The 13,165-nt window shown below is 42.5% G+C and overlaps 1 long non-coding RNA gene across 1 annotated transcript in view; it reads left to right on the plus strand.

The window, feature by feature from the left end:
- The first annotated feature begins 12,473 nt into the window (after nt 1–12,473).
- LOC126184700 (uncharacterized) overlaps nt 12,474–13,165 on the plus strand; it is a 49,627-nt gene continuing 48,935 nt past the window's right edge. The window contains exon 1 of the long non-coding RNA XR_007536863.1: nt 12,474–12,598. This is a non-coding gene — a long non-coding RNA (uncharacterized LOC126184700). The remainder of the gene's footprint in view (nt 12,599–13,165) is intronic.

The raw sequence follows: 13,165 nt of genomic DNA on the forward strand, positions 1-13,165 counted from the left end.
ATGATTTATGAACATCTTAAGCAGTCTGCGACTTAATGGGCACATCTGAGATGATTAGTTGAATTGTGGGTCTCTGCTAGCAATTTTATCACATTTACGCAGTCTTAACTGTACTTGTTCTGTTACCGTTAATTATTTTATGCTTTATTTTCATAGTTTTTGTAAGACCACTATTTCCATTTAATGTTGCTTAGATGACTAAATCATCAGTTCGTTAAATTTCAAACCTTTGGTGTAGCCTGCCATTATTTGTACGAAATTATTTAATCATGTATCACATTTATTTTTTAAAGATCCAAATTTTATTATACAGGGTGATTCAAAAAGAATACCACAACTTTAAAAATGTGTATTTAATGAAAAAAACATAATATAACCTTCTGTTATACATAATTACAAAGAGTATTTAAAAAGGTTTTTTTCACTCAAAAACAAGTTCAGAGATGTTCAATATGGCCCCCTCCAGACACTCGAGCAATATCAACCCGATACTCCAACTCGTTGCACACTCTCTGTAGCATATCAGGCGTAACAGTTTGGATATCTGCTGTTATTTCTCGTTTCAAATCATCAATGGTGGCTGGGAGAGGTGGCCAAAACACCATATCCTTAACATACCCCCATAAGAAAAAATCGCAGGGGGTTAGATCACGGCTTCTTGGAGTCCAGTGACGAAGTGCTCTGTCACGGGCTGCCTGGCGGCCGATCCATCGCCTCGGGTAGTTGACGTTCAGGTAGTTACGGACAGATAAGTGCCAATGTGGTGACGCTCCATCCTGCTGAAATATGAATTGTTGTGCTTCTTGTTCGAGCTGAGGGAACAGCCAATTCTCTAACATCTCCAGATACTGTAGTCCAGTTACAGTAGCACCTTCGAAGAAAAAGGGATCAAAAACTTTATTGGCTGAAATGGCACAGAAAACGTTCACCTTAGGCGAGTCACGTTCATACTGAGTTGTTTCCCGCGGATTCTCAGTGCTGTCGTCGATTCACTTCTGCCGTACTCAATAACACAAAAAGCTTTCTGTTGAGCGGTCGCCATCTTAGCATCAACTGACGCTGACGCCTAGTCAACAGCGCCTCAAGCGAACAAATGTACAACTAAATGAAACTTTATAGCTCCCTTAAATCGCCGACAGACAGTGCATAGCTCTGCCTTTTGTCGTTGCAGAGTTTTAAATTCCTAAAGTTGTGGTATTCGTTTTGAATCACCCTGTATATTTCATTCGCAAAACTTGCCGACCTTAGGTAATTTTCGACTGCATGATCACTTGTTAAACCAATGTTTTGCAACGAGTTTAACTGCTGTGCGAAAAGCGGACAGAGTGCGACCCGATCCTACGACATTTAGCGAGCTACTCTTTAAATTGTGTCGTACATTTGTTAACCCGCCTCAAGCAGTTATTCGGTCCCTTTGTCGGCAGATGCGTAGTGTTAGAGGATTAGTCGAGTGTACTTGAGCTATGCGTTTTGACACGAGGGAAGCGAGCGCACAAGTGGTCTCTTCGAGAATAAAGTGTGCGAAAATAGCGCGTTATACCGCACCTAGTAGGATAAAATCATACTTTTAGGAGACTTCAATGTCAGGTTATGTAAGGATACTACGTTGTGGCCTGGTCTCATTGGGAAAGGCGGAGAGGATAAGAAAATTTCCAACGGAATTTTTTTTGCTATCCAAATCTTCGGAACACGACCGTATCATTACTCTCTTCCGCCAAAAAGACAAGTTCAAAACATCGTGGCAACATGCCGTATCGGAGCTCTGGCATCTGATAAATTACGTTATTGTTCGCGCTTATGATCAGTGTGATATTTCGACCACAAGAAAAAACAAATGTCAACACAATTTCGTCAAATCGTTGACGAAAAACCTGCATGTGAATATCCAGACAGCACTGAACAACACTGGTCGACGTTCAAGGCAGTCGTTGTATCAGCTTCTAAAGAGAATTTAGCTGCGCTCCGAGAAGACATCAGGAGTGTTTGACTATAACGACCTTGAAATTTAACGTCTTATAGATCGAAAGAGGCAAGCTCTCATTGCTATGCAGAACAATCCCATCTCAATCTTCAATAAGCAATTCCTAGCAGCCATAGTGAAGCTCAAAGAATAACCCGAACTCTTAAGAATGAATGGTAGAAAACAAACCACTTGAAATGCAGAACCTAACAGACACCAACAATACTCGGGCATTTTTAATGCCACGAAAACTATCTAGGGTCTGGCCACCCAAGACATAAATCCTTTACGATCCAAAGGCGGCACTGGACATCTCATAGACAGTTGCTCCGTCAGTCCTCGTCAGTATCAACTCTTTTCAGGAGTCGAAGCGGTTATCGATCAGCTAAACCAGCTGGTATAAACGGGATGCCTGTACAGTTTTATAAGAAAGGAGGCCCCAAGCTAACTCAACATATACAGCTGATTATATAGTCAAGACATAGGATACTGAAACGATTCTAGCTGACTTGCAAGATGCTTTGATCGTAACCATATACAAACAGTGGGATAATACCGACTGCGGCAACTAGCGGGGAATATGCCTACTTCCGGCAGCTCGGAAACTAAATAATTCTATCTAAACTCCTGATGTCCCTCGCTGAAGATGCCCTGCCAGAAATACAGTGTAGTCTTAGACCAATCTTGAGCGCAGTTGACATGACCTTTAGCGCACGGAAGATGCAGCAGCAGATATCAAGAGAATAAAATGTGCCCCCTCCTCCATAGAGCCTTCATAGATCTTGTAGAGAGAATGTGGGTTTTTGCAGGAGTCGTGCCAGAGATAAATCCTTGCAGTCGCGCTGTCATCTGTGTCCTCGGTGGCTCAGGTGGATAGAGCGTCTGCCATGTAAGCAGGAGATCCCGGTCGGGGCACACATTTTTATCTGTCCCCGTTGACGTATGTCAACGCCTGTAAGCAGCTAAGGGTGTTCAGTTCATTGTGATCTTGTAAAGGTTAATCGACACGCTCTTTAGAGGGTCCTGTCATCAATTGGATGCTCCCCAGAATATATACATAAAATTCGCCTGTTGCATGGCATCATGAGCCCCACCATCCTCAATAATTACAGTGCATTCAGAGAGGCTTTTGAAACCAAGACAGGGATGTGTCTCTGCTCCTACCTTGTTTTCAATATTTTTTGGAGCTTTACCACATCTCGTTGAAGGAAAACTTCCATCAAGAGTTAAAACAATGGATCGGACGTTTGGTGGGATTTTAAATCTTAGTAGACAAGGATTTATTACCAAGGTAATCACAGCCTCTCTCATCGAACTCCAGATTCCACATTATCATTTTACGGTCAACACAGAGGAGTGCCTTCAAGAATTTTTGAATGTATTAAATAAGGCATACATGAGCATCGATCTAGATGTTAACGCCAGGAAAACTCAAATTTTGTATCGATCATCACAAAATACCATCTATACAAATCTAGCCATACGAGACAATGGTGAAATCTTGCAGAATGTTCGACACTTTCCTTCTGCTGACAGTCATCTCTCGGCAAACGCAAATATTGATGATGAAATCGAGTATCAATAAGATGTTCTGGCACTACGTTTGGCCATTTGAGGAACAAGCTCTTTGATAATCATGGCCTTCGCACTCTGACCAAACTCTTTGTCTGTCGGATAATCATTACAGTAACTCTCACGAGGCCTGGATCACTTACAGAAAACATCCGAAGCTTCTCAATAAATATTATTAGCACCGCGTCACGAGTATCGTGAAAGTGAAATGGCAAGACTGTGAAAGCGGGGGTTTTTATCTGTCTCGTTGTATGCATTTCGATTCTCAACCGTCATGGGGATATTCTCCGCGCGGGGACGGGTGTTGCGTTGTCCTCATCATCCTTTCGTCGTCATCACCGAAACGCAAGTCGCCCAATGTGGCGTCGACTGGAATGATACTTGCAACCCGACCAACAATGCCATGCGATCATTTCACTTCATTTTATGCGTTTTAGAGCCCAAGTTTACTGCATATTTTTTTCTTGATTTAGTGTAACGAAACTAACTCCTGAGTTTGTAAAAGTATTGTTGAAACACCCTGTAGAGGGGTGTGTCTGTATTTACCACCATTGTTTTCTAAAGTCGAAATACTCGGGTTAAGCTGTTCAGTCGTCTGTATAGTTTTGTCTCTAAAGTATCTGGACATACCACAAGGAATTCTTAAACATCTATTTAAAAGCACTTATTATACATTGATCTTAATTCTTTCAATGAATTTTCTTTTTCATTACATTTAGAATCACAACTCGTGATTTCGAGTTTTGCAAGTTACCCACACAGTAACGGCACGTTTAAGACATCCTCATGTCCGAGACGGGGCTCAAATTCGCGATGTTCACTTCACGAAACAATGACACTTCCCCGGCGGATTATTTCCTTCATTCTTGTCCAAACCTTGCGATTGTTGTATTTTTTGTCATCGATGTTGATGCGACCTTCAACGAAAACTTTCCTACCTAATACCACACGTACTACTACGGAGCGCTACCTTATTTGGACATAAAGGAGACGAACCAGTCAACTTATTGGATTTTCCACTTGCAATTCGCTTTGAGTAAGCTTTGGAAACCATGGAGTTTTGAAAATGCTCAAAAACAGCTATTAGTACGTCCAGATCATTAGAATTGTAAGTGCACATAATTCTAAAGACTTCTCTTTTCAATTCCTCGTGTATCACTGTTTTGCCACACGTCTGTAGGATATCCCTAAAGTCAAAATTTCTGCAGACGGTAGGGTATCCTAAACTGACTATTTTGAGGTGCTCGGAAATGAATATTTCTGTCGGTACGAAATCCTGAATGGGTAATACGTGCCAACAGTGTGTTTGTCAGCTGACTGTGTTCCGAAACAAACAACTGACTGCTTTCATTCGAGATGTTCTGACTCAGTCGTTGGAGATTATCTATGAAATAATGTGATTTCAGCACGACAGTGCACCATGTCACTGCGGTACTAGTTCTGTGAGTACCTGAACAACAGATGTCTTCGTCATTGGATTGGAAGGGGAGTTCCTATTCCGTAGTAACAGCGATCGGCGGGTCTCTGTCATATGGTGTTACATGAAGTTATGTCCGACCAGCTATTTCTATTTGTAGTAAGCATCAGGAGTCCGTGCACAAGGGACCATTCCGTAGCAGATCAAAATGGCTGTGGGGTTATTATCTCGGTGCTTCCAATCCAAGCTTCCTCACTTGCTGAATTACAAAGCTTTTCCTCTGCATCAGATGAATTCAGCAAAAGTGCTGGAATGTTTTTAAAATTATAGCAGTCATGATTCCGAAGAGGAAGGGGCTGTGCTGCGAATTTTACTATCTTGAAGAAAATTATTGAAAAAACAGAGGGCGAAATCAGGAAAACACATAATATTTATTTATTTAAATAAAGTTTTTGATGCCATAAAAAGAGACAAACTCGTGTAGATATTTTATAGCAGGGATTTCCCTCAACAATTAGTAGCAGGTATGAAAAGCATTTCAATTCCAGGTAAAAGTAATAAAAAAATCAAACAACTTTGTGACGTGGGTGCAGTTTATTATCTGTGCTTTTTAATGTCTAAGCAAACGAAATCCTTTTGGAATGAATATATCTTCTGCCATTTTATTTTTTTATTCTTAGAAATACAAACTATGTACTAACGATACTATTTGTAGATGACCAGGAAATTGTTGCTAATGGTGAAGATACATTACAAAGAGCAGCGTATCAATTATGAACAATTTAACCCTCTTAAAACTTGCTCCGTGCGGGGTAACCGCGCGGTCTTCGGCGCCTTGCCACGGTTCGTGCAACTTCCCCCGTCGGAGGTTCGAGTCCTCCCTCGGGCATGGGTGTGTGTGTTGTCCTTAGCGTAAGTTAGTTTAAGTTAGATTAAGTAGTGTGTAGTCCTAGGGACCGATGACCTCAGCAGTTTGGTCCCATAGGAACTTACCACAAATTTCAAAAAATTTAAAACATGCAAATATCGGCACTGTATGAAAAAAATTCTAAAACTGTAACAAACGGAATTTTAAATACATAGAATGCGATGTAGGATATGAGGTTGAAACTGATTATCAACATAAAGAAGAGGATTTTAACTGAATGAGTGGTACTATCAGACAAACCGTACAAAGGAAAATGCCAAAAGAAGCATACTAAAATTAAAAAATCATTGGCAGTTTCAGCTGTAACGTATGAAAGCGAAACTTGGGTAACAACAACAACAACAACAACAACAAAAGGGCACACTGAGTATCTACAGTTCAGAAATGAAGTTCTAAGAAACGTAACAGGAAACACAAGACAAGATCGAAAGCGAAACACAAAAATAAGAGCAGAATTACAATTACCGTCCCTAAATAAAAATGTACAGAATTAAAGAAAAATTTAAAAGACCAGATGAGTCGGATGGAGAATGATACATTACTACAAATCTTTAGTGTAGCATATGCAGGACCACACTTTTCATTCCACTGGCGAATTTTTAAACGTATCAAATGTATAATATATCGTGAATTCCTATTGTGTGCATATGTTCATGCACATCGAGAGATTTTTTTTGGTGTGCTACGATGGGGTGAATAGCGTTATGCTTACCCACCCCAGGCCCTTTCCTGTAGCTGCCAATGCTGCAGCCATTTGAAGCAGAGATGGGTAATGTGTTGGAGGGAGAGAGAACGGAATACTTGGGCGTTTCACGTGACAGGGACGTCAACAAGCCTTGTACTGGGTGTCGGTGCCGGATGGGCAGAGAAGTCTGGTATCAGCACACTCGAACGCAGCCAGATCGACTCCTGGAACACCCCACCTCCGAGGTCGTGCAGGCTCTAAGCTAAGAGCGATAAGTAACTCCGGGAAGCGCTCCGTTCTGGGAAAATGGCCCCCGCATAGCTATGACGTGTGAATGCCTCCTCGACACACTCTGCCTGTGACACAACGGGTCGCCGCCGTCACCGGGGTGGGTCTCTCTAGCCCAGAAGTGTGTAAGTCGCCGTCGAGTACGACGGACAGTCGAGGAGCAGTGCAGCAAACCGCTTGCCATTTCACAGGTGGACAGCAACTATCAGTGAGCTCACCTCACAGAGAACAACACGGCCGCCATTATAAACTCAAAGTGTGCTAAGAAATCATACACGCTGACCGCAGGTTACGAGTGACGCGATGCATCCAGCTTGTCAGCATGGTCTAGGTATTGTCGTGTGGTGCATGTTTATAAGGATGGAAATGGTGCTCCTGTTACGTCTGTCGACGATACACTAATGTAATGCCCGATCACGAGGATCTGTAGACTGTCGCGTGCAGCACTCTGCAAGCGACCTCGACCTTCAGCAAGCCAATGTTCCACCCAGTCGCTCCCGGATGTTGTCTGAACAGTTCGAGAAACACTCCATGAGCAAGAGAGCCGCCCCTCCCCGAAGATCTCAGTCCTACTGAATAAACCTGCGGCAGCATTAACCGAGATGTGTGTATATACCTTAGGGCCATTCCTCATGAGCCGTAGATGGCTAATGATAAGAAGGCTTTCTGTGTCTCCCAAAGCCCATGGCAGGGCGAAGGAGGCTGTCATATGCCACTACGAGTATGTAGTTGGCTCTAATTCAGTAGCTCATAAGCGTGTGTGTGTAGCACTCAAAGTTGTGGCTATAGTACTACTGTGAATGTGTCTCTAATTCAGCTGCTCAGAAGTATGTGTCTAGAAGTCAAAATTGTTGCTACATTGCTGCTATGAAAGTGTCACTAATTTACTTGCTCTTGAGTGCGTGTGTAACAGCAGAAGTTGATCGTGTGGCATAAATATGTATTTATAGGAATAATATTGTAATAGTAATGTGATACATGTACCATCATCTTGCCGTTATCGGTGTGGATTTATTTACTCGTTCAGTCTCAGGCGTTCATGTAGAAAAGAGAACCAACAAACTACAATGCAATGCAAATGTAATGTCGCAAAGTCAAATAGTAGTCTGAAAATAGTATCTCCGTCGTACGACGTTGAACTGTAGAAGTATGTAGGCACTGGAAGACATTTATCAAGAAACATGGTATTGGAATTCATGCAACCGAACTAACAAATCAGCGGTAGGGCAGCCTCTGGCAACGGAAAAGACTTGTATGTAACTATATAACTATATGGGTAGTGTATCAAGGAATAAAAAAAGGGAAAAGAGAGAAAACTGAATGCGGAACATTGATTTACATCTGTTGTTAACCGATGCCATAAATCAGTCACATAATGAGTAAAGACAAAGTGACATCAGATCATGTACAGCAAATCCTGCAAAAATATAGTCTTCGTCTAACGCTGTGACAGTACGGACGTTACCATGGCGCAAAGGCGCCCTTCTCATATTGCAAAGTGGCAAATAGCGTAGAGCATCCGTTTGCTGGATTTTTCCGAATATGCCGCACCTCTCGTACGCGTTTCTGACGTTTTGCTACACGTTGATAAAGTGTGTCTCAGTAGAATACCACAAGGCATGAATGAACTGTAAGAATAAAATGAAGATAGCGACCAGAGTCTTGCCTCAAACAAAAAGTTTACTGAAACGACTTTTAGATAGTGAAATTTATTACCTTATACCATAAATTTGGTCGTGAAGATAATGATTAGTGGCTCTGTGCACTGAAAATTGTATCTGGTTTAATTGTAAACTGTTGTACACAAAATGCTTCGAAATCCACCTCACAAACTCCTAGGACGTGTGGAGAATAAATCGTATGATAAGCCAAAAAGACAAGCAATTTCCGTGTTACGCAACCAAATATGTAAACCACTCTCTCAGCAACTGTGCGAATGGGCGACAATAATTCACCGTGACTCTTTTAATAGTTACATTTTATGTAGTAAGAGTGCAAGTGTTAACTGCTATCGAAACAGAGTAACGAGATGCAGACCACTATAGAAAGAAAAAGACACCGATCTACAGACGAGACCTGTACCTTTCGTCAGTTCTACCCAGTACCTACACACATCCTGGGAGTTTGCATGGGACTTTCGAAACACCTTGATTTATGTAACATGTATGATGTTAATAAACTGATTTCTGTCTGTGCATTAAAACTTTCAAAAATCGATTATGTAAATGTGTTTCATAACATTGTTTTCTACAAACGAATAAATGCATATTATTTACTTAAGACATTTTGTGATTTTCCTAATCACATCTTTATTTAACTGAATAGTAGTCTATCTCTAAAGCTCTCCAAGCTAGTGGGGAGTTTAAAATCTAACCTTGTTTTTTTTTTTTTGTCCTGCCCAAGGGCAGACACTCAGTAGTATGATTTACTCCGTATCGTTACCTGCAGTGTTATTCGTACGAAAGATTACACTCGTAGCTATAGCACTAACTGCATAAGGAAACAGACTCCACAATTAAAATAAATCAGTCAAATTACCGTGTGAGCGACATGACGCTGAAATCTAATTCCAAGAGATCGATAGAGGCCTTAAAATACCAGTTCGTCACTATAAGTTAAATCGATTTCTTGTCTCAAGTTCGCAAGGCAGAGAAAGGCAAAGTGGAACTGCGCCGAGAAGTTTATTGATGGCTAATCGTTCTTCACTCAGTGCAGCTGCAACTGTTTTTACTTAATTCGTATTACGACAAACCTGATACCGGTACAGGGCATTTTGAAAGGGTAGACCTTAATCAGCAGTGTTAATATCTGTTGGTTACTAGAAGTGCAACACTAAGAAGAATAGCAAATAACGAAATTTTTTATTGTGCGTATGCAGTATAGTAGGAAGAATACGTGATTAAATTCGAAAGTGATTTGGGAGTATACTTGGTGCGAAAAGTAATGCACAGGGCTGCCGCCTCTGGGAGCAAAAATGGCTCAGAAGTGGCTGGTTCAAATGGCTCTGAGCACTATGCGACTTAACTTCTGAGGTCATCAGTCGCCTAGAACTTAGAACTAATTAAACCTAACTAACCTAAGGACATCACACACATCCATGCCCGAGGCAGGATTCGAACCTGCGACTGTAGCAGTCGCTCGGCTCCAGACTGTAGCGCCTAGAACCACACGGCCACTCCGGCCGGCAGAAGTGGCTGGATGTCGACTCAAACTGAGCTTGGATGACTGACACGGGTACATCATTCCATACTGCTTCAACCCTCTGCCAGAGTTCGTCAATCATAGTGGCTCGTGGGTGATGGCGTACCAGTCTTTCAGTAACCCATGACAAGATGTTTTCACTTTATGAGAGATCTGGAAGTGTTGGCCAAGACAAGAGTCGAACACTCTCTCTATCAAAGGTAGGTCTGGTCAGCACGAGTAACACACCGTTTCCTGTTATCTTGTTGAAAGATAACGTCATGGAGTCCTCGAAGATAGAGAACAATCTTAACACGTGTGACGATGATGAATGCAATATGGCAACGTTATGGCAATGGTCGTCATGCTGACAGTTATTTAGTACTCCAGACTTCGTCACATTGTGCGTGTTGGTACTTGTCTTGCTGAAAACAACGCCATTTCCTGACAATGTACCTGACATTGTTGTACAATTCCTCGGGCGCCAGTCACGTGGTGCCCTAGAGATCCTGCATGGCATAGTGTATAGCCCTCCTGAACCCATCGATTCCATATTCGAATAACAATCGTGGGGCCGCCCGGTGTGGCCGTGCGGTTCTAGGCGCTTCAGTCTGGAACCGCGTGACCGCTACGGTCGCAGGTTCGAATCCTGCCTCGGGCATGGATGTGTGTGATGCCCTTAGGTTAGTTAGATATAATTAGTTCTAAGTTCTAGGTGACTGATGACCTCAGAAGTTAAGTCGCATAGTGCTGAGAGCCATTTGAACCATTTTAACAATCGTGGGATGCTGACCAACGCGAGCAACAATATTGCAGGATGATAAACTGCAGTTTGAATAGGCTACGATGTAGAGCCGTGACCAGCTGCGCTACGTTTCTCGGTTGAGTTCCGTGGTGCAAATAGTCCGATGGAGATGGTCCCGCAGATTCTAGATTGGGTTTAAATCTAAGCAGTTTGGTGGCCAGGGGAGTACGGTGAACTCATCTGCTCTTCGAATCATGCATGTACACTGCGAGCTGTTTGTGTGACACATTGCATTTTCCTGCAGACAGACGCCATCGCACCAAGGAAAAACAAACTGCATGTAGGGGTGGACATGGTACCAGAGGATGGAGACATACTTGTGTTGATCCATTGTGCCCTCCAGAAAGACGAGATCACCCAGGGAATGCCACGAAAACATTCCTCAGACCACGAGGCACCCTCCTCCGGCCTAGACCCTTTGCCTTCAGACGTTCCACCCTGTACACCACCTGTCGCCACTCAGAGGATACGTCTATTCGCGGTACTGGCGTCCAAATTCCAGCCCTCGTCGCCGTTGAACAGTAGCTATCATGAGTGCATGAACCAGGTGTCTGCTGTGGAAGCCTATAGCAACGTTCTTTTTTGGTACCTCCGTCGTTCATAGAGGCACAGCTGCACATCTATTCGTCCGTAAACATGTCCGCAGCCGTCGTTCAGCCCTGTTCATCTAAGGCTCATAGTGCACCACAGCTGCCAAACGCGTTTTGGATAGCGCCATTTTGGCATACACGGTATACTTTAGCCTAGGCGGCAGACGAACAGTTTACAAACTTAGCCCTTTCGAAAATACTTCCACCCTTGTCCCGAAAGCCAATGACGACGGATAAATCGCTCCATTTATGCATTGCGACAAGGACTGCACAGTTTCCCGAGTCCTCCCCGCTAACTTTATATAACTTCCACTGCTACTGCTGCCACTTGTCGTCTGTGAGTGGTTGTTGCACGTTGACGTCGAACGTAGGCGGTGGTCACATTACTGTGACTGGACCATGTATAATTCAAACAGCGTCAAACAAATCGGGCAAAGATAACAACTAGTTTTGCTTTGCAATTTACTTGTCGTTAACTAAGGTACTATGGATAGAAAATTGAAGGTACCATTAACGGAATCCCACCACAGATTCGGTAAGAAGAGGGAAATGAATTTCCATAGGATTTATTTACTCTCGTATTCACATAGACTGACTGGGGGAAACGTCTAGAAACTCAATGTCTCGAGCACATAGCAGAGACATCACCATCGACGAGGTACGCAGATAGATCGCTTGGAACGGAGCTCTTTTAACGGGTGTCTTCCTTTCGGATTTTTAAATTATTTGACGTGCATTTTACAACGATTTACATAGTATAGATGTAGATTTATGAGAAATAAGGTTCCAGTTGCACACATACAAGGTAATCAAAATCGAAAGGGGAATTCCTATGGACCGGCATATCACAGTAGCCTAACACCGGACCTTGGGAACGTTTCACATAATGATGTATCTCACTTGACTGAAGCTCGTTGAAAAAAAGCTATTTGTGAGCGAAAACGAGAAGAAAGCTTTCGAAATAGGTCTGTTGCTACAAAAACACAGAACGGATTCCCGCGGTTCAACAGTATGACGTCATTTCCTGACAGTAGTGGGAGGTAAGTGCATCTTCAGTTGTGAAAATGAATCTCTGGCGTTAGAGCAGTAGATCAGTGGTAAATTTTGCTGCGGAGTTACTGTTGAGAAACGACAATAACATAGTAAAGAGTGCTATTCAAGAAGTTTCCGAAGGTTAATATCGGTTATATTTCTTCATACTTTAGTGTTTGCATGTGCATTAGTTGCTGTGCAAAATCTAAACATCCACTGTTCGCGAACACATGCCGCAGGAGGGAAGAAATCACTTAATGTGGGCAGTGGTTAGACGACGACGCTTCTTGGTGTTATAGTATTGTAGTGTGTGCTTTAGTATTGGAAATTGAGAGTACGTTTTTGTATATTGGTTGCTGCAAACTTCCTATAGTTAAGCCAGTGTTAAATGATGTGGGTGTTGTCTGTCCATGTCGAATACTGTGTGCAATAACAGACCGTTGTGTTCAGGTTTATGGCCTTGTGTTGCTTATTTCGCTACCATCAGCCTGAATGAATCAAAATTCTATTCTCTCTTGAAGGTCAGGTGCATTTATACGGAGTGACAACATTTCGAGAACGTCTTTTGGCTTCTAAAAATTTTGTAGCAAGCTCTATGTTAATCATTGCTTAGTTCACAGTACATTTAGATTTAGTTGGCCTGAAATAAGACTGTTTCTTATCCGTTTGTCTCGGCTCTTGTAGCTGTGGATCTTGTTACAAATAATG

Source organism: Schistocerca cancellata, chromosome 4, assembly GCF_023864275.1.
Source record: "Schistocerca cancellata isolate TAMUIC-IGC-003103 chromosome 4, iqSchCanc2.1, whole genome shotgun sequence".
Taxonomy (NCBI): Eukaryota; Metazoa; Arthropoda; class Insecta; order Orthoptera; family Acrididae; genus Schistocerca; species Schistocerca cancellata.